Source organism: Schistocerca americana, chromosome 2, assembly GCF_021461395.2.
Source record: "Schistocerca americana isolate TAMUIC-IGC-003095 chromosome 2, iqSchAmer2.1, whole genome shotgun sequence".
In the NCBI taxonomy this organism is placed as follows: Eukaryota; Metazoa; Arthropoda; class Insecta; order Orthoptera; family Acrididae; genus Schistocerca; species Schistocerca americana.
In genome coordinates this window covers 609,163,004-609,187,014 of record NC_060120.1, presented here as the reverse complement: position 1 = coordinate 609,187,014, position 24,011 = coordinate 609,163,004, and positions in this window count along the sequence as shown.

The following is a 24,011-nucleotide window of genomic DNA, read 5'->3' as shown; positions in this document are numbered from 1 at the left end:
AAATTGTTCTAAGGGGACGTTTCAATGTCTTTCGAACAGGCAGATCTACGGAATCCATAATAATGGATTACACAGATAAAATGATTGGAAATCCAGATAACTGCAACAGTGTTGTAGGAGTTGATTTAGACGTTTCTAAAGCTTTCAATACTGTTAGTCATTAAATTCTTTTAGATAAGTTGGAAGCATTCGGGCCGCAGGTGTAGCCGCGTGGTCTTGGACTCCTTGCCACGGTTCGCTCCCCCTTTCGGAAGTTCAAGTCCTCCCTCGATGTGTGTGATGTCCTTAGCGTTAGATTAAGTAGTGTGTAAGCCTAGGGACCGATGACTTCAGCAGTTTGGTCCCATAGGAACTTACAATCAATCTGAAGCACTGGGAATAAAGGGATAGAAAACAAGTGTTTTCGTTCATCATTGCAAAACAGACCACATCAGTTTATTCTAATTATAAAATCAAGTTAATGTCTGATGCGAAAAAGAGCTCAAAATAGGTGTACCGTAATACGTTAGGCCCCTTCTTTTCCTTGTTCAGATAAATATCATTCAGACTTCAGACAGCAGCTAAGATCGTGTTGTTTACAGATGACGCTAGTGTAATAGTGATCGCAGTTAAGGAATCTTTGCTCACAACAATTGATTATGTCCTCAAGTCCTTGTAGTTCACGGTTCAATGCCAATTGGCTGATCCTTAATGTAAAGAAAAAAAATTATTTTCAATTTGGAAAAATGAATTAAAACCAAGAATTGCAACTGGTACCAGAGGAAAATAAGTTAGACAGGGTATGATACACACTACTTTTAGGAATGTGTCTCGATCAAGACTTAAACTGGAAAGACTATGTTACTAAACTCTACCAGAGACTCAGTTCGTCTTGTTTTTCTCTGTAAATTATTTTTAAAGTTGGTTTCAGAAAGGGGGCTAGAATGGCTTATTTTGATTATATCCAGTCCCTTGTAGCTTATGGAATGGGTTTTTGGGATAAAATCAGTAGTCGACTGAATGAAATTTTTACTTTACGGAATACTGCTGTTCGAATCTTGTAGCTTTGATAGGGCTCACTGCAAAGCTGGTATTTAAAAACCTGTACGTATGGACATGTATGTTAATAATAAGGGCTAAACTTGATGCCTGCAAACCAATAGCGAGTTATAAATCTTGCAACTGAGAGTCCCTCCATGTAGAAAAAGTAAGATCAACACGTACTCAAATATACGTGAGCCATTTTGGTACCATTCTTTATAATGCACTGCCAACAAACATAAAGATATTCGAGAAGGAAACGGCTTTTACAACTGGGTTAAAATCATCTCTTGTTGCGAAGTGGTTCTACGATGTAAGTGAACATGTTAGCATATAAGATTACTAGGCCCTCGTTTCTAGTTGAATACTTTATAATCTGTTAAGTGATATATCATCTACACTGTGACTGTCTTTGCAAAAGAATGTTTCTACTGTTGGTTTTCTGTTTCCTGTGTTCCACATTCAGCTCAATGCATCTCCTCAGAGATCGGTTGTGGTGCGAGATTAGTATGATGGTATAGTGTCAGCAGGTGTTCGTGTGCTACACTTTTTGTCAGTGTTATTTAAAGTGTTCACGTGTTTTTATTTTCCAGAAGCGCAATATAACAATCATGTTCTAGTTATATCCTTATTTTGTAGCATCTCTGTAGACCAGGTATATGTGGTTCTCTTTCCTAATCGTGTACCGAGCGAGGCGGCTAAGCCAGTGAATGCACTGGACTCGCATACGGTAGGAGCCCTGCTTCCGACTTGAGTTTTTCATGGTTCTTCCAAATTGATAAGGTTAATGCTGGGATGGTTTCGTTGATCAGGCCATGGCCAACTTCCTCTCCTATCCTCGCCTTTTGCCATCCTTTGTCAATGTTTTGTATATTTGTCTACTGTTTTTGTATAAAGTGCAGTGATGGCAAGACAAAACGAGCGCAGGCAAAACTTTAAAGAAATTTTCGTCGGAAGGACTAATCCAACTTACAGAAAACTCAAAACAACCTTCGGAATAATTAAAGGCTAGGACGCAATGGGGATTCCACTGTTAAGCGCAAAGGAGAGAGCGGATATGCGCAAAGAGTACGCTGTAGGATTCCAAAAGGGAAAGGAGTTTTCTGTTGACGTAGTAGAAGACGAAGTTGAAGTCAGTATGGAAGACGTAGGGGAACCTCTATTAGAGTTCAACGGAGCTTTAGAGAGCTTGTGATCTAATAAAGCAGAAGAGGTACATCAGATTCCTTCGGAATTTCAAAAGTTATTGGGTGAAGTGGAACCCAACGACTATTCTAGTTGATGTGTGGAATCTATGAAACTGGAGACGTACCATCCGACTTTCGGTAAAGTATCATCCAGCATATCTGAAGATAGAAAATGGCGGATAACTGCGAGAACTATTGCTCAATCAGCTTAAAGCACCATGGATCCAAGTTACAGACAAGAATAACGTCCAGAAGAATGGAAACGAAAATCAAGTAACTGTCTTGTGATGATGTGTCTTTCGGTAACGTAAAGACACAAGAGAGGCAGCCCTGACGTCACGCTTGATAATGGATGCAAGGTTAAAACAGCATGTGGCGGACGAAGCAAGGACATGAAAAGCAGAGTATCAAAGGGCAAAGAGGGCATTCCTGGCCATGAGAATTCTACCAGCATCAAATACAGGCCTTCATTTGAGGAAAATGTTTCTCGGAATGTACGTTTGGCACATAGCATTGTTTAGCGAATCAAGGACTGTGGGAATACCGGAAAAGAAGACAATCGAAGCGTTTGAGAGGTGGTGCTGTAGAAGGATGTTGAAAATTAGGTGGACTGATAAGGTAAGCAATGAGCAGGTCTCCGCAGAATCATTCGAAGGAAGGAACATATGCAAATACATTGACAAGAAGAAGGGCCAGGATGATATGACCTGGATTAAAATGTCGGGGAACAATTTCCATGATACTGAAGAGAGTAAAATCTGTGTAAGGAGACAGAGTTTGAAAAATATTCAACAAATAACTGACGACGTAGGGTGCAAATGCTACTCTGAGACGAAGATGTTGGCTCAAGAGAGGAATTCGTGACGATTGTCATCAAACTACTCAAGAGAATGACAACTGAATAAAAGGCTGATGAGCCGTTTTCCCTAAAAAGTAAAACTGTGTTCAGCAAACAAAATCTTTAGTTTTTTTAAATTAAAATCCTACACCCGAGTATGGCTGAAGAAAGTCTTTTCTATAACTATTTTAAAACTAAGCGAATACCGTAATAACGGTCTGCCGTAACATTTTAGTATCTAGTAGTATTTATGCCGCACTGTTCGAGACTGGTGATATACCATCAGTCTTTCGGAAAAACGTCAACCAGTGCCGAGGACTGCAAGTACCGACAAGTGCGAGAATTATTGCACAATAAGCTTAACAGCTCATGCATCCAAATTGCTAACGTGAATAATATACAGAAGAACTGAAAAGAAAATTTTGGATGTTAGATGACGACCAGTTTGATTTTAGGAAAGGTAAAGGCACCAGAGAGGCAAAATCTGAAGCTGCAGACACGTTCACACGATTTGTCAACTTGGAAAATTCGTTCCACAATATCAAATGGCGTAAGATGTTAAAAATTATGAGACAAATAGTGGTACGCTATAGGAAAACATCGGTAATACACCATATATACAAGAATCAAGGTGAAACAACAAGGCTGGGAGATCAAGAACGAAGTGCTAGGATTAAAAATGGTGTAAGATACGAATGTAGTCTTTCGCCCTTTCTGTTCAATCTGCCCATCGAAGAAGCAATGGTGGAAATAAAAGAAAGGTTCAGGAGTGGAATTAAAATTCATGGTGGAAGAATATCAACAATAGGATGTCATTGCTATCCTCAGTCAAAATGAAGAAGAGTTACAGCATCTGTTGAGTGGAATTAACAGTCTAATGAATGCAGAATATGGATTAATATTAAATCGAAGAAAGACGAAAGTAACGAGAAGTGGCATAAATGAGAAAAGCGAGAAACATAACATCATACTTGGGGATCACGATACGGACGAAGTTAAGAATTTCCGCTACCTAGGTGGCAAAATAACACATGATGAACGGAGCAAGGAGTGCATAAAAACTGACCAGGACTGGCAAAACGGGAATTCCTGGCTAAGAGAAGTCTGTTAGTATCAAACGTAGGACTAATTTGAAGAAGAAATTTTTAATAATACACGTTTGGAACACAGTGTTGTATAGTAGTGAGACATGGACTATGGGGAAAACTGAACAAGACAGAATCAAAGCGTTTGAGATGTTCAGCTGTAGAAGAATGTTGAAAATTCGGTGGACTGATAAGTCAGAGGAAGAGGAGGTTCTCCGAAGAATAAGCGAGGAAAGGAATATATGGAGACACTGACAATAAAAAGGGTCAGGATGAGAGGACAGCTGGTAAGACATCAGGGAATGAATTAACTTTTTATACCTGGGATTCACAGTCATGTAGAACTTTATAAAAGACATCATATTTACACCACTGACTGTAACACTTTCTTTATTTCACGATTGCAGTTTCGTCCTTAGGCCATTATCAAGTGAAGACGTTATGGCTATTAGGCCATGTCAGCTCATTTTAGGTTGACATGGCCTAATAGCTATAACATCTTCACTTGATAATGGCCTAAGGCCGAAATTGCAATCGTGAAATAAAGAAAGAGTTACAGTCACTGGTGTAAGTATGATGTCTTTTATCAGGGAATGACTTCTGTGGTACTAGCGAAAGCTGTAGAACGTAAAAACTGTAGGGGAAGATAGAGAATGGAATAATCCAGCAAATAATTCAGGATTTAGGTTGCAATTGCTACTCTGAGATGAAAAGGTTAGTAGAGGAGAGGAATTCGTGGCGGACTGCATCAAATGAATCATAAGGCGATGACTCAAAGAAAAGTGACATTTGACATCTAAGTTATTCGTGAACAGTGACTTTTGTACACGTTCGAACTTTCGGTGACACCATGTACTATTTTTTTCGGGCCTGGATTCATACGCAACATCTAATGATAACTAAGCAAAAATTTAGTGCCTGAGCCAACCTCGAGCACAGCCAACACCATAGGGGGTGCTGACACAGCACAGGGCGTCGTTGCTGACTAAGCAAGAAAACAGAAGTCAAATATCGAAGCTTTCATCAGAGTGAGTTAGAAGTTATGAACATGAAATTACAAGATGACATTTTTTTTACTGGATAGGGACTCCTGTCCAGCAACTACTGCCCTTATTATCTTACCAAGAAAGATATTAAATATGGTTTCATACACAAGTAACCAAGTGTTCGTATCTTTAAACTTGAAATGACGTGATGTTAATTTCTGTGACGAACCCAGCAGCTAATCGATTAAGCAAACTCGAGTGGATATTAGCTCGCGAATTTTCCAACAGTAGCGAGATGTTTGAAATGCAGAGAGAAAATTTTTTGTGCCTTACCGGGTATCGAAACCGGTACCAACTTCTGTTGTTATATAGCCAACTAAAGATGTTAAATATCGACTTTTTTCTCTAGTAGTGAGGTGTAAGCATGTCTGAACTAGAAATACCCTGATGAAAAGTTCTGTACTGAGTGTGAGTCGAACCCTGCAAATATCATTCTTGTTGACGTTAGATATCGAATTATTTTTCGACAGTAGTTAGAGGTGGCTTTTTTGAACTTGAAATGATGTGATGAAAAGTTTTGTGTCTGAGCGTGAGTTGAAACCGGGACGTATCATTATTGTACAGAACACAAAAACAAACAATATAAAAACAAATGTAAAAATCAAAATTTCTTATAAACTGTAGTTAGACGTGAACATGCTAGAACTTGAAATAACGTCATACATTTTTTTGTGTCGGACTAGGATTCCAACCCAGGTACTGGCCTCGAAATTATTGGGGAAAACAAAATATCGTCTCGAAAGGGTCAAATCCCATGAAACGACTGATCCGAGTTATAATCTCACTTCAGAAGCAAAATTGTCAATACCGCAAGTTCAAATAAAATAAGAAATAATTGCCCTGGACTTTGCATGATGACTGCCTCATTACATTAAGTAATATTTCTAGTGTAAGAAGGCCTACTGGTAAGAGTATTTATGTTTGCCGCGACTTTAGCCTCTGTCAAGCCCCGACCAAAATCGACTGTTCCGCAGTCGGTAGTAGAGGTTAATGAACCACAGTGCAACCTGAATTCTTCACATGGTATTACAAGAGACGAAGAACATCTGTTCGCGTCTAGCGAAAATGGTCGCATGAAGTGGGAATCGGACCTTGACCTTGGGCATAACAAGATAGCATCAATCAGCCAGGACCACTGAAGCCCACATATTGCTGGATCATGGTTTTTTCGTAACGGAAGTTACACCATACTGCATGAAAATTCTGTCTCCCTGATTCCTTGGATATGGATTCCAGCCTGTTAAAAACACCCATTTTGTAGCTCACTACTTGTAATCTTATTCGACTGTATCGCTATCCATCGCAGCCTCGGCTGCACAGTGTTTTTGGAATCATCTAAATATAGTGATATGACAGTCATCAGCACGAAATGACAACACTGTAGTATGTGGAAGTTCCTCCAGAAAGTGTTGCCTATCGTTCGAGCTGTTTTAGTGCTGTATCTATTAGCGATTTAGTGATAAACGTCGCACAGTGTAAACACAAAGCCGAGAGATCGAGACACTGCTTCCTCAATGTTTTAAACTGCATTTCAGCTGTCTACTAAAAGTACGAGGGTTGGAACTTAAATAGTGGCAACTATTTATTCACAACCGATACAAAATAGTTACATGTTTACACTTACTACTGTCCTTCAAAGTAGTCACCAGCGTTTTGTAGAACCAATTGCTAGTGATGTGGAAGGCGTAGTATACCCTTAGCAGAGCCTGTTCCGTTGATGGTGCGAATAGAACGGTCTACTGCCTGTCGAATCTCTGGAACAGTTATAAAGCGAATGTCGTGAAGTGCTTCCTTCAGCTTCGGAATCAAATCAAAGTCACAAGGACTTAAGCGCGGGAAGTATGGTGGATGGTACAGTACTTTCCAGTCGCATCGACCGAACAGAGCAGCCACAGCTTGCGCTGTATGCGCCCACGCTTTGTCGAGCAAAATGCCGGGTGGGTTGCGCAGAAAGTATCGCCGCTTCTTTTGCAAAGCCGGCCGCAGGTGATGCTCCAAAAACGAACGGTAATACTGTGGTTCAAATGGTTCAAATGGCTCTGAGCACTATGCGACTTAACTTCTGAGGTCATCAGTCTCCTAGAACTTAGAACTAATTAAACCTAACTAACCTAAGGACATCACACACATACATGCCCGAGGCAGGATTCGAACCTGCGACCGTAGCTGTCACGCGGTTCCAGACTGAAGCGCCTTTAACCGCACGACCACACCGGCCGGCTAGGTAATACTGTGCATTGACGGTCTGCCGTGGAGGAACGTAATGCGTTAGGAGAACACCATCGCAGTCGTACACGAGATTCACCATAACTTTCACTGCTCTGACGCACTTTCGACTTTCGCGGAAAACCCATAATGATGCCATTCGTTGGACTGGCGTTTCAGTTTTGGCTCGTACGATGTGGCCCATGTCTCATCCATTGTTAAGTTACGGCGTAAGAAAGCCTCTCCTTCGCGCTCATGGCGCTCCAAGTGCGTCTGAGCAGCGTCGTAACGCATCCATTTCTGCATTTCCGTCAAGTCATGTGGAGCCCATCGTGATCCTTGATTTGATTCCGAAGATGAAGGAACCACTTCGTGGCATTCGCTTCAGAACTGTTCCAGAGATTCGACAAGCAGTAGACCGCCCCATTCGCACCATCAACAGAACAGGCTCTGCTAACGGTATACTACGCCTTCCACATCGCTGGCAACGGGTTCTACACAACGCCGGTGACTACACTGAAGGACAATAACAGGTGAAAACATATAACTATTTGTATCGGTTGTGAATAAATAGTTGCCACTATTTAAGTTCTAACCCTCGTATCAAACTGCTGAAAGCTCAAACCCGATAGTAATAGCAAAACTTACCAAAAAAGTTCTCATGAATGAGATGAACTCGCAGTTGCCAGTCCTGTTAAGAGTTTCTTTTTTCCTTAGTGCAGTGGACTCGGGCACCGATCAACCGCCACCTGACGCCAGACCGTCTGCCCAGGTGATCGCGACTTAACCTAACAGCAACGACGCACGTTACCGCCCTTGTACTGGCAACAATAAAATTAAAGGCTGTAATTTGATTTTCAGCACGAAATACCTTCGATAGACACATCGAACAACATGCAGTAGCTACAGATTTGTGACCATTGCTTATGCAGCGTATGATATGAAGAATATCAAACTACATCACTCTGTTTGCCGGAAGATTTGACCTGAATAAAGTACACTACTGGCCTTTAAAATTGCTACACCAAGAAGAAATGAGATGATAAACGGGTATTCATTGGACAAATATATTATACTAGAACTGACATGTGATTACATTTTCACGCAATTTGGGTGCATAGATCCTGAGAACCACGGGTCGTAACACATCTGAAATGTAACGTCCACTGTTCAAAGTGCTGTCAATGCGAACAAGAGGTGACCGAGACGTGTAACCAATGGCACCCCATACCATCACGCCAGGTGATACGCCAATATGGCGATGACGAATACACGCTTCCAATATGCGTTCACCGCGATGTCGCCACACACGGATGCGACCATGATGATGCTGTAAACAGAACCTGGATTCATCCGAAAAAATGACGTTTCGCCATTCGTGCACCCAGGTTCGTCGTTGAGTACACCATCGCAAGCGCTCCTATCTGTGGTGCGGCGTCAAGGGTAACCGCAGCCATGGTCGTCTCCGAGCTGATAGTCCATGCTGCTGCAAACGTCGTCAAACTGTTCGTGCAGATGGTTGTTGTCTTTCAAACATCCCCATCTGTTGACTCAGGGATCAAAACGTGGCTGCACGATCCGTTACAGCTATGCGGATAAGATAGCTGTCATCTCGACTGCTAGTGATACGAAGCCGTTGGGATCCAGCACGGCGTTCCGTATTACCCTCCTGAACCCACAGATTCCATATTCTGCTAACAGTCATTGGATCTCGACCAACGCGAGCAGCAGTGTCGCAATACGATAAACCGCAATCGCAAGAGGCTACAATCCGACCTTTATCAAAGTCGGAAACGTGATGGTACGCATTTCTCCTCCTTACATGAGGCATCACAAAAACGTTTCACCAGGCAACGCCGGTCAACTGCTGTTTGTGTATGAGAAATAGGTTGGAAACTTTTCTCATGTCAGCACGTTGTAGGTGTCACCACCGTCGCCAAACTTGTGTGAATGCTATGAAAAGCTATGGTTTGCATATCACAGCATCTTCTTCCTGTCGGTTAAATTTCGCGTCTGTATCACGTTATCTTCGTGGTGTAGCAATTTTAGTGGCCAGTAGTGTATGTTAATACATAGGTTCTTGGCGCTTTTCGTTGAAGTATTATCACGCAGTTTCCTATAAATGTATATTAATCGTAATTTTTAATCGAAATTCTAGTACTGTTATAGCGATGAGGTACTCACTGTTGCATATCTGAAGATTAGGTTACTTAAACGTTCGAAAACAGAACATAAAATGTAAAAAGACAAGCATTTGGAACGGTTTGTTCACTTTGGATATAATTGGTGAAGGCAACGAAGGATGCTCGGAAACTTTGCACCATGTGTTATGCGAGTGCGGTCGAAGAAATCATGTCAGAACGTAGTTTCCTCGTTACAAGTAGGATCGTTTTGACGTGAATTATTCATCACATTCAGAACGAGCAACGTGCATTGATGAAGCACGTTTTAACAATTTACTGCTATACTCCACGTCAGCGTACCAGATAATTCACGAATGTAATGAAATGCGAAAGTTTAATCTTCGTGCGACTAATAGCATTCAATAGGCAAGGCTGGAGTAGAGAAAAAGAAACAGAGCATAAACTCGGATTTGAAAGGATGGAGAAGGATATCATTTGTGCCTTTCCAAAGGAAAGAACCGAGCCTTTCGATGAAACGATTTGAGAAAATCAAATGGTTCAAATGGCTCTGAGCACTATGGGACTTAACATCTATGGTCATCAGTCCCCTAGAACTTAGAACTACTTAAACCTAACTAACCTAAGGACATCACACAACACCCAGCCATCACGAGACAGAGAAAATCCCTGACCCCGCCGGGAATCGAACCCGGGAACCCGGGCGCGGGAAGCGAGAACGCTACCGCACGACCACGAGCTGCGGGCTAAGAAAATCACAGAAATCTTAATTAGGATTGCGCCACGGAGATGTGAACCACCGTATGTTAGCTTTATGAAAAACATATAATGATTAAACCTGTAAAAGAAATCTCAAGCAAAGGCCAGTGTTAGTACAAAATGTAATGTCACGAAGAGTTTGCACGGGTCGCCACCCCTCCCCAAACTTATTCTTCAAACCTTGCGCCCTAAAATGTTTACCTTTCGGGCCACTTATAGAACCATCACTAAGACAATTCCTTTCCGGACGAAAATGTGCTTTTAATTTGGCTTTTAAAATAGTAGCAGGTGTATATCGTGTGGACTCGAGAAGCTGCCTGAGTACTGTACCGCTCCAGAATCGATTTTCGCTTTGCAATGGAATGTGTGAGAATTCGAAACTTGGGGGCTGACAGTTTAGAACAATGTGCTGGAGCGGGACTCGAACCTCGGACCATTGCCCCTCGTCGGCAAGTCCTCCGCCGACTGAGCTGTCCAAGCACGACTCACGACCCGCCCTCCAGCTTTTCCGCCAGCTCCTGCCGACACACAGCTTTAATCTGCTATGAAGTTTCAAATCAGCGCACTCTCCGATTAAGAGTGCTCATTCACTTGGTTCTCAATGCATTGCCTCTCAGGTCCTGCAGTTTCCGAAAGATGTTTACTGGAGGGTACTTCTAGTACCGCTAACTGGTCCCCGCTTCACTGTTGCACTAACGAATGCCGCTTGGGAAGAATTGTCGGTAAGCCTCTGGATCAGTACCAATTTCCAGAGTTTTCTAGTCGCGTTCATTTTGTGAGTTATATGCGCGAGGATGTAACATGTTGTCAGTCTCTTTCCGGAAAGTGCTCCATCGAATTTCAGTAGTAAACATCTCTGTGATGTACAACGGCTGTCTTGCAACGTCTGCCACTGGGGTTTCTTGGGCATATTTGTAAAACTCTCACGCCGACAAAACGATCCCGTGACGAAACGCAACGCCTTCCGTTGGATCTTCTCTATCCCTTCTATCAGTATTACGTGATAAGGATTCCAGACTGACGAATAAAACACAAGAATCGATCGAACAGGCGTCTTGTATGCCATTTCCTTCGTGGATGCGTTACATTTCCTTGTGAGTCTTCCTATGAATATCAGACTGGCGTCAGGTTTTCCTGCTATTTGTTTTATGTGGTCATTCCACTTAAGGTCGCTCTGAATAGTTACTCGTAAAAATTTTACGGTAGATACTGTTTCCACTAATTTGTCATCAATAGTGTACCTGTACACTAGTGAGTGGATTTCTTTTCCTATGCATCTACTTCCACTTCTACATGGATACTCTGCAAATCACACTAAGTGCCCGGGAGAGGATTCATCGAACAACCTTCCTAATAATTCTGTATTATTCGATTCTCGGACAGCGCACTGAAAAAATGAGTACATATATCTCACCGTGCGAGCTCTTACCTCCCTTATTTTATTCTGTTGATCCTTCCTCCCTTTGTATGTAGACGTCAACAAAATATTTTCGCATTCGCAGGAGAAAGCTGGTGATTGAAATTTCGTGATAAGATCCCGAAGCAACTATCAACGCCTTTATTTTAATTACTTCCATCCCAAATCCTTATCACGTCCGTGACACTCTCTCCCCTTTTTCTCGATAATACAAAACGTGTTACTCTTCTTCGAACTTCTAACTTTCCCCATGTACTCCGTTAATACTGTCTAGTAAGGTTCCCACACCTCTCAGCAGTACTCCAAAAGAGAACGGGTAAGCTTAGTGAAGGCAGTCTCTTTAGTAGATCTATTTCGTCATCTAAGTGTTCTGCCAATAAAACGCAGTCTTCGGTTCGCCTTCGCCACAACATTTTCTGTGTGTTCCTTCCAGTTTAGGTTGTTCGTAATTGTGGTGCCTAGTTATTTACTTCAATTTACGGCCTTTAGATTTGATTGATTTATCGTGTAACGGCAATTTGATGGATTCCTTTTAGCACTCATGAGGATGACCTCACATTTTTCATTATTAGGGTCAATTACTAACTTTCGCACCATGCAGATATGTCATCCAAATCGTTTTGCAATTGGTTCTGATCTTCTAATAACTTTACTAGACGATAAACAACAGCATTACTTGCAAAATAACTTAAGCGGCTGCTCAGATTGTCTCCTAAATCGTCTATACAGATAAGGACGAGCAGAGGAGCCTATAACACCAACTTAGAGAACGCCAGAAATGAATTCTGTTTTACTCGATGACTTTCCGTCAATTACTGAGAACTGCGACCTCTCTGACAGGATATCACGAATCCGGTCACATGACTGAGCGATATTCCATAAACCTGTGTTGACTGTGATTCAGTAGACCGTTCTCTTCGACGTAAGTCATTATGTTCGAATATAATATGTTCCAAAATCCTGCTGCATAGCGACGTTAATGATACGGGCTTGAGATTTAGTGGATTACTCCTATTGCCACTCATGAATACTGGTGTGACTCTGACATTGATTTTAATAATGTACTTGTGCTGGCTGAGGAACCAAAAATTCATAGAAGGAAGGTCCGAGAAGCGGTTGAAGTGTCCAAGAATGCATGTAATTTCACCAGACGGCTATAGGCTTGCGGCATCGTGGCTCTCGGCCATCAAGGAAGTGAATATGTGGCTGCGGCGTAAGAGCAACATAAATAACGCGCTGCAGGTCACTTCGGCGGACAATATTTTGGGTAAACAATCCCCCCACCCCCTCTCTTGGTTTGTCCGTTTCGCATCTAGGCAGTAATGACGGACAAACAATAGCACCAGGTGGAATTTCAACTGCAACTGGGTTTTCTCTTTTGATGAGCAATACTGCAAAGGGCATTTGATTCTAAAGCATTATGACAGGGTGAAAAAACAGTAAATAAAATACTTTTTCTCTCTTAGCAACATGTGGGCAGGGTGGGTTCTTCCTTGGCTCGGGTATGAGGTAGAATGAAATAGCATTTTTACATAAGATTTTTATTGAAAGTTTTTTACAACGGTTTCCTTACTGGATTGTTCTGGCTGGGAGAGCGGCAGCTGTGTCGTCCGCGAAGCCTTCTGCTGCGGCAAAGAAATGGTTCAAATGGCTCTGAGCACTATGCGACTTAACTTCTGAGGTCATCAGTCGCCTAGAACTTAGACCTAATTAAACCTAACTAACCGAAGGACATCACACACATCCATGCCCGAGGCAGGATTCGAACCTGTGACCGTAGCGGGCGCTCGGCTCCAGACTGCAGCGCCTAGAACCGCACGGCCACTACGGCCGGCTTCTACTGCGGCAGCGGCGGCATCTGATTACGCCTGATGCTGAGTATCTCGTGTCGCCGTCTCGCACAGTTGACTGGAGACGCGCCTCGTGAGGTGGCCCGTTTAATTATTGAGAACGAAGTCGAGAATCGGATGTGATACCTTGGACGTGGCGCCCCCGTGTTTCTCTTCTCTATGCGGCCGCGTGTGTTGTGCGTCGGCCAGCGGAGCGGCGCGGCGGGGGAAGGCCAGTCAGCGTCCCGGACTTGAACAACGGACTCCAGCTTGCCAGTCCTCGGCTGTCAGATCTTCATCACCAGCTCACAGGTGACTGCTGATGTGAGGCCGTCTCCTTCCCGTCCTCACAAGTCACCCGGGTACGTAAAAATCAGTCTTCAAATACCTTCTAACTTCTGTCTTCTGGCGGCGAGGCTGCTGCTTGCTATTCCATTACAGCGGCGGACTTGGTGCTTCTGTGTACGAATGCAGTCTCTTCCTGCATGACAGTCTTCAGCACCGACTGAACTGTACTCGAACTGAAAACTACTCCTGTCGGGGCCACTGCGTCTCACGTATTTATTTACTTCAGTTCACTGGAGGTGAACGACTTCACGGTCATTGCCTCTTCTGTCACGTTGAAAAGCTTCTCTAAGAATCTTCTTAACGTCGGTCATTGGCTCTTGGAATGTAGGCGAGGGCCTTTGATCACATGTGACAATTGAGAAACACGTGAGCCGGTCGGGCGATGCCCCGACGGCTGAATCGACAGTTTCCGCTTCTCTCCTGAACGTGCTGACTTCAAGCGCCGGCCGTTGCCACTGCTGCTTTGCCCGCTGTTTGCCAGTGTGTAATTCTTCTAAACTAAGTTTTTCATTTATTTTCTAATCTCTACTTCACTTCACATTGATTTCACTATTTTATTTACCTATCTTAAGTACCACTCAACACAACCAATAACCCTTCTCCAGGGACCGGCCGAAGTGGCCGTGCGGTTAAAGGCGCTGCAGTCTGGAACCGCAAGACCGCTACGGTCGCAGGTTCGAATCCTGCCTCGGGCATGGATGCTTGTGATGTCCTTAGGTTAGTTAGGTTTAACTAGTTCTAAGTTCTAGGGGATTAATGACCTCAGCAGTTGAGTCCCATAGTGCTCAGAGCCACCCTTCTCCAGGGTAAGTGTGGAATAGTACCTTTCTGTCCAATGACGATGGGCCACCAATAGTATTCACAAGAGTTTAGCTAATAACGCCCCTTCTTCTGCATCACAGCGGAAATATTAGCCTATGAAGACGGCCCACCAATGGTAGTCACAAGAATTTTAGCCAATACTCCCACTCTCCAGCAAAAACGCGGAAGAACTCCCCTTTATAGCAGATCGTGACACTGGTCTCTGACAGAGTTCCAGCAATAGTGGACACCGGAAGATCCTGAAGAAGATTACAACAGAGGGGTTGAAACGTCGATTATTTTAGAGGAAATATGACGCAACCTAACAACTCAGAAGAGTTTAACTTTAGAGACAAGCTTCGTTTTTTTTATCTGAATTGCTTTTTTTTTATAACTGATTTTACCTAAAATTATTCTGCTTTGTTTTATCTGTGTGGAGTGCCTTTGATGAGTCTCCCTATGCAGGCACTATATTTTAGATTCTTATCTCCTGACACAGCTTAGCTTTAGAATTGATTGTTGCTTTAACACATTTTAACCATTCTTGTCTCTATTTCATGCAAAGGCGCTGATGGCCTCGCAGATTAGCACCTTATAACACTAAACACTAACATAATTACACAAACAGGAAGGCCTGCTAGACAGCAAGACTCAAAAGAGGACCATATAGAGCTGCATAAGGTAGATGAGTCCGTATAGAAATCATTGCGTATGTTACCTGGAACAGGAATATCAAAGGTGGCGGACCATAACTCGAGCGAGAGAGAATGTTTGATTTAGAGAAGGCAATGTGCCATTCAACCAAGTTATCAGTTTCCCTTCCAGCGATATCGAAATTATCCACGATGTGACAACCCTGAGAGAGAATGGGCGTACTATAGGTCGAACCGAATGGACCTCGCAGGGGTTCGAATGACCTCCCCCTCCTTTACCCCCCGACCCAAATGGCGCAGCAGGACAATGGCACGGAGGGTGCGCGCGGGCAGCTCATTCATAGCATATAAAGAGACTCCCCACTCTGACACTTCACCAGTGTGCAATAACAAGCGTCGCGAAAACCGATGCACGTTCATGTGTGTCAACTTCTTCGTTGCATTTATCGATAATTCTGTGCAAGAAGGAGTAAGGAAGTACAATGATTAACCTTCCGTTGTAGACTGTGTGGCCGAAGGAGGGGATGATCTGTTACGTCGTGGAGGGATTGAGACATAGAAAGCACCTACCGGATAAGATAACTACGCACCTTGCGTTGCGGAATGTTAGTACGCCTACCACAAGTAGCAGACCCTAGCAATGGAGGAGGAGGAGGGGGAGGGGTAGATTAGTGTTTAACGTCACGACAACAGCGAGGTCATTAGAGACGGCACAAGCTCGGCTTAGAAGGCTGGGAAGGAAATCCGTCAAGCTCTTTCAAAGGAACGATCCTGGCGTTTGCCTGAAGCGATTTGGGAAATAGATGAGAATCTAAATCAGGCGTAGCATATGCGTCCTAGGCAGTACTCATAGAACTATAATTACCATCTCGAAAAAATAAAGTCACGTAATTTCTTGATCGTTTGCAGGTACAGTCGTTGACAAAACTAGCGAGACCCCTCGCCTTTTCGTTATGCTGATCCGCCCTGCTTTAAAGTCTGCTACACAGCATAACAGACAAGGCGACGAAGTGCTACCAACATACTATGCACAGGCGTGAAACTGAAAAACTATCTGAACTTTGTCAGACTGTTAGCAATCATGGTTCAAATGGCTCTGAGCACTATGGGACTTAACTTCTGAGGTCATCAGTCCCCTAGAACTTGGAACTACTTAAACTTAACTAACCTAAGGACATCACACACATCCATGTCCGAGGCAGGATTCGAACCGGCGACCGCAGCGGTCGCGCGGTTCCAGACTGTAGCGCCTAGAACCGCTCGGCAACCCCGGCCGGCAGCAATCATGTGTAAGACTAGATTAATGCTGATTAGTGTGTTAAACACAACACGCAAATGTAAGATATAAATGAAAGAAGAAACGCTAATTAGTATGTACTGTGCTAATAAAAATGAATTTCGGCATATCGAGATAACATAACTGTTTTAGTAAGGCATAGTACCCCAGATGGTTACGAATTAGCAAAATATTATGCGCATTCATCTACATCTACATCTACATTGATACTCCGCAAGCCACCCAACGGTGTGTGGCGGAGGGCACCTTACGTGCCACTGTCATTACCTCCCTTTCCTGTTCCAGTCGCGTATGGTTCGCGGGAAGAACGACTGTCTGAAAGCCTCCGTGCGCGCTCTAATCTCTCTAATTTTACATTCGTGATCTCCTCGGGAAGTATAAGTAGGGGGAAGCAATATATTCGATACCTCATCCAGAAACGCATCCTCTCGAAACCTGGCGAGCAAGCTACACCGCGATGCAGAGCGCCTCTCTTGCAGAGTCTGCCACTTGAGTTTATTAAACATCTCCGTAACGCTATCACGGTTACCAAATAACCCAGTGACGAAACGCGCCGCTCTTCTTTGGATCTTCTCTATCTCCTCCGTCAACCCGACCTGGTACGGATCCCACACTGATGAGCAATACTCAAGTATAGGTCGAACGAGTGTTTTGTAAGCCACCTCCTTTGTTGATGGACTACATTTTCTAAGCACTCTCCCAATGAATCTCAACCTGGTACCCGCCTTACCAACAATTAGTTTTATATGATCATTCCACTTCAAATCGTTCCGTACGCATACTCCCAGATATTTTACTGAAGTAACTGCTACCAGTGTTTGTTCCGCTATCATATAATCATACAATAAAGGATCCTTCTTTCTATGTATTCGCAATACATTACATTTGTCTATGTTAAGGGTCAGTTGCCACTCCCTGCACCAAGTGCCTATCCGCTGCAGATCTTCCTGTATTTCGCTACAATTTTCTAATGCAGCAACTTCTCTGTATACTACAGCATCATCCGCGAAAAGCCGCATGGAACTTCCGACACTATCTACTAAGTCATTTATATATATTGTGAAAAGCAATGGTCCCATAACACTCCCCTGTGGCACGCCAGAGGTTACTTTAACGTCTGTAGACGTCTCTCCATTGATAACAACATGCTGTGTTCTGTTTGCCAAAAACTCCTCAATCCAGCCACACAGCTGGTCTGATATTCCGTAGGCTCTTACTTTGCTTATCAGGCGACAGTGCGGAACTGTATCGAACGCCTTCCGGAAGTCAAAAAAAATAGCATCTACCTGGGAGCCTGTATCTAATATTTTCTGGGTCTCATGAACAAATAAGGCGAGTTGGGTCTCACACGATCGCTGTTTCCGGAATCCATGTTGATTCCTACATAGTAGATTCTGGGTTTCCAGAAATGACATGATACGCGAGCAAAAAACATGTTCTAAAATTCTACAAGAGATCGACGTAAGAGATATAGGTCTATAGTTTTGCGCATCTGCTCGACGACCCTTCTTGAAGACTGGGACTATCTGTGCTCTTTTCCAATCATTTGGAACCCTCCGTTCCTCTAGAGACTTGCGGTACACGGCTGTTAGAAGGGGGGCAAGTTCTTTCGCGTACTCTGTGTAGAATCGAATTGGTATCCCGTCAGGTCCAGTGGACTTTCCTCTATTGAGTGATTCCAGTTGCTTTTCTATTCCTTGGACACTTATTTCGATGTCAGCCATTTTTTCGTTTGTGCGAGGATTTAGAGAAGGAACTGCAGTGCGGTCTTCCTCTGTGAAACAGCTTTGGAAAAAGGTGTTTAGTATTTCAGCTTTACGCGTGTCATCCTCTGTTTCAATGCCATCATCATCCCGTAGTGTCTGGATATGCTGTTTCGAGCCACTTACTGATTTAACGTAAGACCAGAACTTCCTAGGATTTTCTGTCAAGTCGGTACATAGAATTTTACTTTCGAATTCAATGAACGCTTCACGCATAGCCCTCCTTACGCTAACTTTGACATCGTTTAGCTTCTGTTTGTCTGAGAGGTTTTGGCTGCGTTTAAACTTGGAGTGAAGCTCTCTTTGCTTTCGCAGTAGTTTCCTAACTTTGTTGTTGTACCACGGTGGGTTTTTCCCGTCCCTCACAGTTTTACTCGGCACGTACCTGTCTAAAACGCATTTTACGATTGCCTTGAACTTTTTCCATAAACACTCAACATTGTCAGCGTCGGAACAGAAATTTTCGTTTTGATCTGTTAGGTAGTCTGAAATCTGCCTTCTATTACTCTTGCTAAACAGATAAACCTTCCTCCCTTTTTTTATATTCCTATTAACTTCCATATTCAGGGATGCTGCAACGGCCTTATGATCACTGATTCCCTGTTCTGTACATACAGATTCGAAAAGTTCGGGTCTGTTTGTTATCAGTAGGTCCAATATGTTATCTCCACGAGTCGGTTCTCTGTTTAATTGCTCGAGGTAATTTTCGGATAGTGCACTCAGTATAATGTCACTCGATGCTCTGTCCCTACCACCCGTGCTAAACATCTGAGTGTCCCAGTCTATATCTGGTAAATTGAAATCTCCACCTAAGACTATAACATGCTGAGAAAATTTATGTGAAATGTATTCCAAATTTTCTCTCAGTTGTTCTGCCACTAATGCTGCTGAGTCGGGAGGTCGGTAAAAGGAGCCAATTATTAACCTAGTTCGGTTGTTTAGTGTAACCTCCACCCATAATAATTCACAGGAACTATCCACTTCTACTTCACTACAGGATAAACTACTACTAACAGCGATGAACACTCCACCACCGGTTGCATGCAATCTATCCTTTCTAAACACCGTCTGTACCTTTGTAAAAATTTCGGCAGAATCTATCTCTGGCTTAAGCCAGCTTTCTGTACCTATAACGATTTCAGCTTCGGTGCCTTCTATCAGCGCTTGAAGTTCCGGTACTTTACCAACGCAGCTTCGACAGTTGACAATTACGATACCGATTGCTGCTCGGTCCCCGCATGTCCTGACTTTGCCCCGCACCCGTTGAGGCTGTTGCCCTTTCTGTACTTGCCCAAGGCCATCTAACCTAAAAAACCGCCCAGCCCACGCCACACAACCCCTGCTACCCGTGTAGCCGCTTGTTGCGTGTAGTGGACTCCTGACCTATCCAGCGGAACCCGAAACCCCACCACCCTATGGCGCAAGTCGAGGAATCTGCAGCCCACACGGTCGCAGAACCGTCTCAGCCTCTGATTCAGACCCTCCACTCGGCTCTGTACCAAAGGTCCGCAGTCAGTCCTGTCGACGATGCTGCAGATGGTGAGCTCTGCTTTCATCCCGCTAGCGAGACTGGCAGTCTTCACCAAATCAGATAGCCGCCGGAAGCCAGAGAGGATTTCCTCCGATCCATAGCGACACACATCATTAGTGCCGACATGAGCGACCACCTGCAGATGGGTGCACCCTGTACCCTTCATGGCATCCGGAAGGACCCTTTCCACATCTGGAATGACTCCCCCCGGTATGCACACGGAGTGCACATTGGTTTTCTTCCCCTCTCTTGCTGCCATTTCCCTAAGGGGCCCCATTACGCGCCTGACGTTGGAGCTCCCAACTACCAGTAAGCCCACCCTCTGCGACTGCCCGGATCTTGCAGACTGAGGGGCAACCTCTGGAACAGGACAAGCAGCCATGTCAGGCCGAAGATCAGTATCAGCCTGAGACAGAGCCTGAAACCGGTTCGTCAGACAAACTGGAGAGGCTTTCCGTTCAGCCCTCCGGAATGTCTTTCGCCCCCTGCCACACCTTGAAACGACCTCCCACTCTACCACAGGTGAGGGATCAGCCTCAATGCGGGCAGTATCCCGGGCAACCACAGTCGTAGTCCGATCAGGGGATGTGTGGGACGAGCTGGCCGTCCCCGACAAACCCCCATCCCGACCCCCACAGTGATGCCCATTGGCAACAGCCTCAAGCTGTGTGACCGAAGCCAACACTGCCTGAAGCTGGGAGCGAAGGGATGCCAACTCAGCCTGCATCCGAACACAGCAGTTGCAGTTCCTATCCATGCTAAAAACTGTTTTGCTAAGAACGTCTGAACTAATCTACAGAGAGCGCAAACAAATCGACAAAATTTAAACGGTTATTAAAATACAAGATTGCCTAGTAAATGCAGTAATGCTGCTACTTGCGCACTGCTGACACTGCTCGGCGGCGGAAGGAGACTAAGCGAAATTACACTATTCAGATACTAAAACACGATGCTACACTCTCAAATACTATAATACGCCCGAAATTTATGAACTAAACAATGCAAGTACCAAAAACACGCAAAGAAATTAAGAATTAAACTATGTAACAAATGAGTGAGCTAGGAGTATACGACTTGCTGCTCAGCTGCTTATCCAACGGCGGCAGGGAGCACACTGACTGCGACCAACCGACACTGGCCGTTCAAAACAAAACAGTAGACAAACGACTACGCGAATTTACACTGTTCAGGTACTAAAACGCGATGCTACAACTCTCAAATACTATAATACGCTCGAAATTTATGAATTAAACAATGCAAGTACCAAAAACACGCAAAGAAATTAAGAATTAAACTATGTAACAAATGAGTGAGCTAGGAGTATACGACTTGCTGCTCAGCTGCTTATCCAACGGCGGCAGGGAGCACACTGACTGTGACCAACCGACACTGGCCGTTCAAAACAAAAACAGAAGACAGACGGCTACGCGAATTTACACTATTCAGGTACTAAAACGCGATGCTACAACTCTCAAATACTATAATACGCTCGAAATTTATGAATTAAACAATGCAAGTACCAAAAACACGCAAAGAAATTAAGAATTAAACTATGTAACAAATGAGTGAGCTAGGAGTATACGACTTGCTGCTCAGCTGCTTATCCAACGGCGGCAGGGAGCACACTGACTGCGACCAACCGACACTGGCCGTTCAAAACAAAACAGTAGACAAACGACTACGCGAATTTACACTATTCAGGTACTAAAACGCGATGCTACAACTCTCAAATACTATAATACGCTCGAAATTTATGAATTAAACAATGCAAGTACCAAAAACACGCAAAGAAATTAAGAATTAAACTATGTAACAAATGAGTGAGCTAGGAGTATACGACTTGCTGCTCAGCTGCTTATCCAACGGCGGCAGGGAGCACACTGACTGTGACCAACCGACACTGGCCGTTCAAAACAAAAACAGAAGACAGACGGCTACGCGAATTTACACTATTCAGGTACTAAAACGCGATGCTACAACTCTCAAATACTATAATACGCTCGAAATTTATGAATTAAACAATGCAAGTACCAAAAACACGCAAAGAAATTAAGAATTAAACTATGTAACAAATGAGTGAGCTAGGAGTATACGACTTGCTGCTCAGCTGCTTATCCAACGGCGGCAGGGAGCACAACGGCCGCAAAACGGTCTGTGTCAACGTTCAGACCAGTCATACTGGATTACTGTTGCTGACCTACCATGAAAGTTTGCAAATTTAGCAATGCGTGAAGATTCATAACGATATTCAGTTAAAAATCATTCATTGCCACAGTTAAGTCAATTCATCTATTGACAGAAGAGGAAAAAGTAGGCAGTAACAAGTATGAAATTCTACAAGATTTTCATATTTACATCCACTGGGCGCCGGTACATAATAAAGGCACCAATAAAACGTATTGGGGGGGGGGGGGGCACGAGAATTTTTTACAATTGCTTTACTGGTAGTCTATCTGCCTCCATCGAGATTAGAACCGAAAACAAACCAGACCTCCCTTGCAGTAGCAAACACCTTTCACTACACTAGCAGACAAACCAGGCAAACAGCCCTCTATTATTACCCCACACATGAATAAGCCGGCAATTTCGCTCTGAAAATGGCAAAATGATGTGCAGTTTCTGTTGCATAGAAGTCAAAAACATGAATTTTCTACCTTTATGTCACCGCTTGTACGACAATCATTCGGGATGTTTGTCAAAATAACAAAATACTGTTATTAGCGAGTAAATTTAGTAGGATAATTCTGCACCACCCCAGGAAATAAACGGCTACATAGCTCCAAACGCATTCTACAATGTTTCGAATTCTCCATTAGACTCGCCACAGCCAGAAAACGTTCATTAGCCGAAGTGTTCCTTAAGCTAGCTAGCAATGGGAATGCTTCCACTTCTAAAACGCGGTGGCATTAATACTGGGATCTGAATTACCACGTGTATAGGCAAATGTATTTTATTTGCATTCCTGTAAAAGTGATTTGGATCGAAAGCGTAGCTACGATTAATATGCTGATGTGTCGACTGCAACTAGAACATTTCGAATAAAGAGTAGGGGGAATTATTTATGTGGCCCTCATCTTCAGTAACTGTTGTAGCTATTTTCGTTGTTAGGATTTCGTCACCTAAATCGGTAAAAATGGAACCCTACTAGTCTCACTTTCTTGGCCGTCATCTGTCTACCCAATCCTTAAAACCCATTTACATCGAGTACAGGTAGACCTAATAAGCGGAAATGTATCGCACTTCCTGCGGTATACGGTCCCTTGGTGGTGTAAGAAATTCATTTTTATTAGCACAGTTCACACTAATTAGCGCTTCTTCTTTCATTTATATCTTGTATTTACGTCTTGTTCAACACACTAACCAGCATTAATATAGTCTTACACGTGACTGAAAACTGTCTGACAAAGTTCTGATAGTTTTTCAATTTCACGCCTGTGCATAGTATGTTGGTAGCACTTCGTCGCCTTGCCTGTTATGCTGTGTAGCAGACTTTAAAGCCGTGCGGATCAGCATAACGAAAAGGGGAGTGGTCTCGCTCGTTTTGTCCACGACTGTACATGTATGCAGTCTCCGTGCATATTAAAATAGCCGCGCCACATTACGGTAGCAAGCCTCTAGAGAATACAAGAAAAATTGCGCATCTATTGATAAAGTGGGAATGGGATGCGTCATTTTATTTTACCTGTTCAAGTGGCGTTTTACTTGCATTCTAGTTCAAAAATGGCTGCAAGCACTATGGGACTTAACATCTGAGGTCATCAGTCCCCTAGAACTTAGAACTACTCAATCCTAACTAACATAAGAACATCACACACATCCATGCCCGAGGCAGGATTCGAACCTGCGACCGTAGCAGCAGCGCGGTTCCAAGTTGTAGCGCCTAGAACCGCTCGGCCACAACGGCCGGCTTGCATTTTGGCGTGGTGATTTTAGCGTGTACCAAGATTGCATACATGTACCTGCAAAACAAATAGAAAATCTACATAACGTTACTTTTTCGCTGCAGTAATTAAAGCTGTGCGACTATCCCTCATTTTTAGTGGCTAGTCCTGTGTTACTGTCTTTTAATCCTTATCACAAATGAGTTTGGT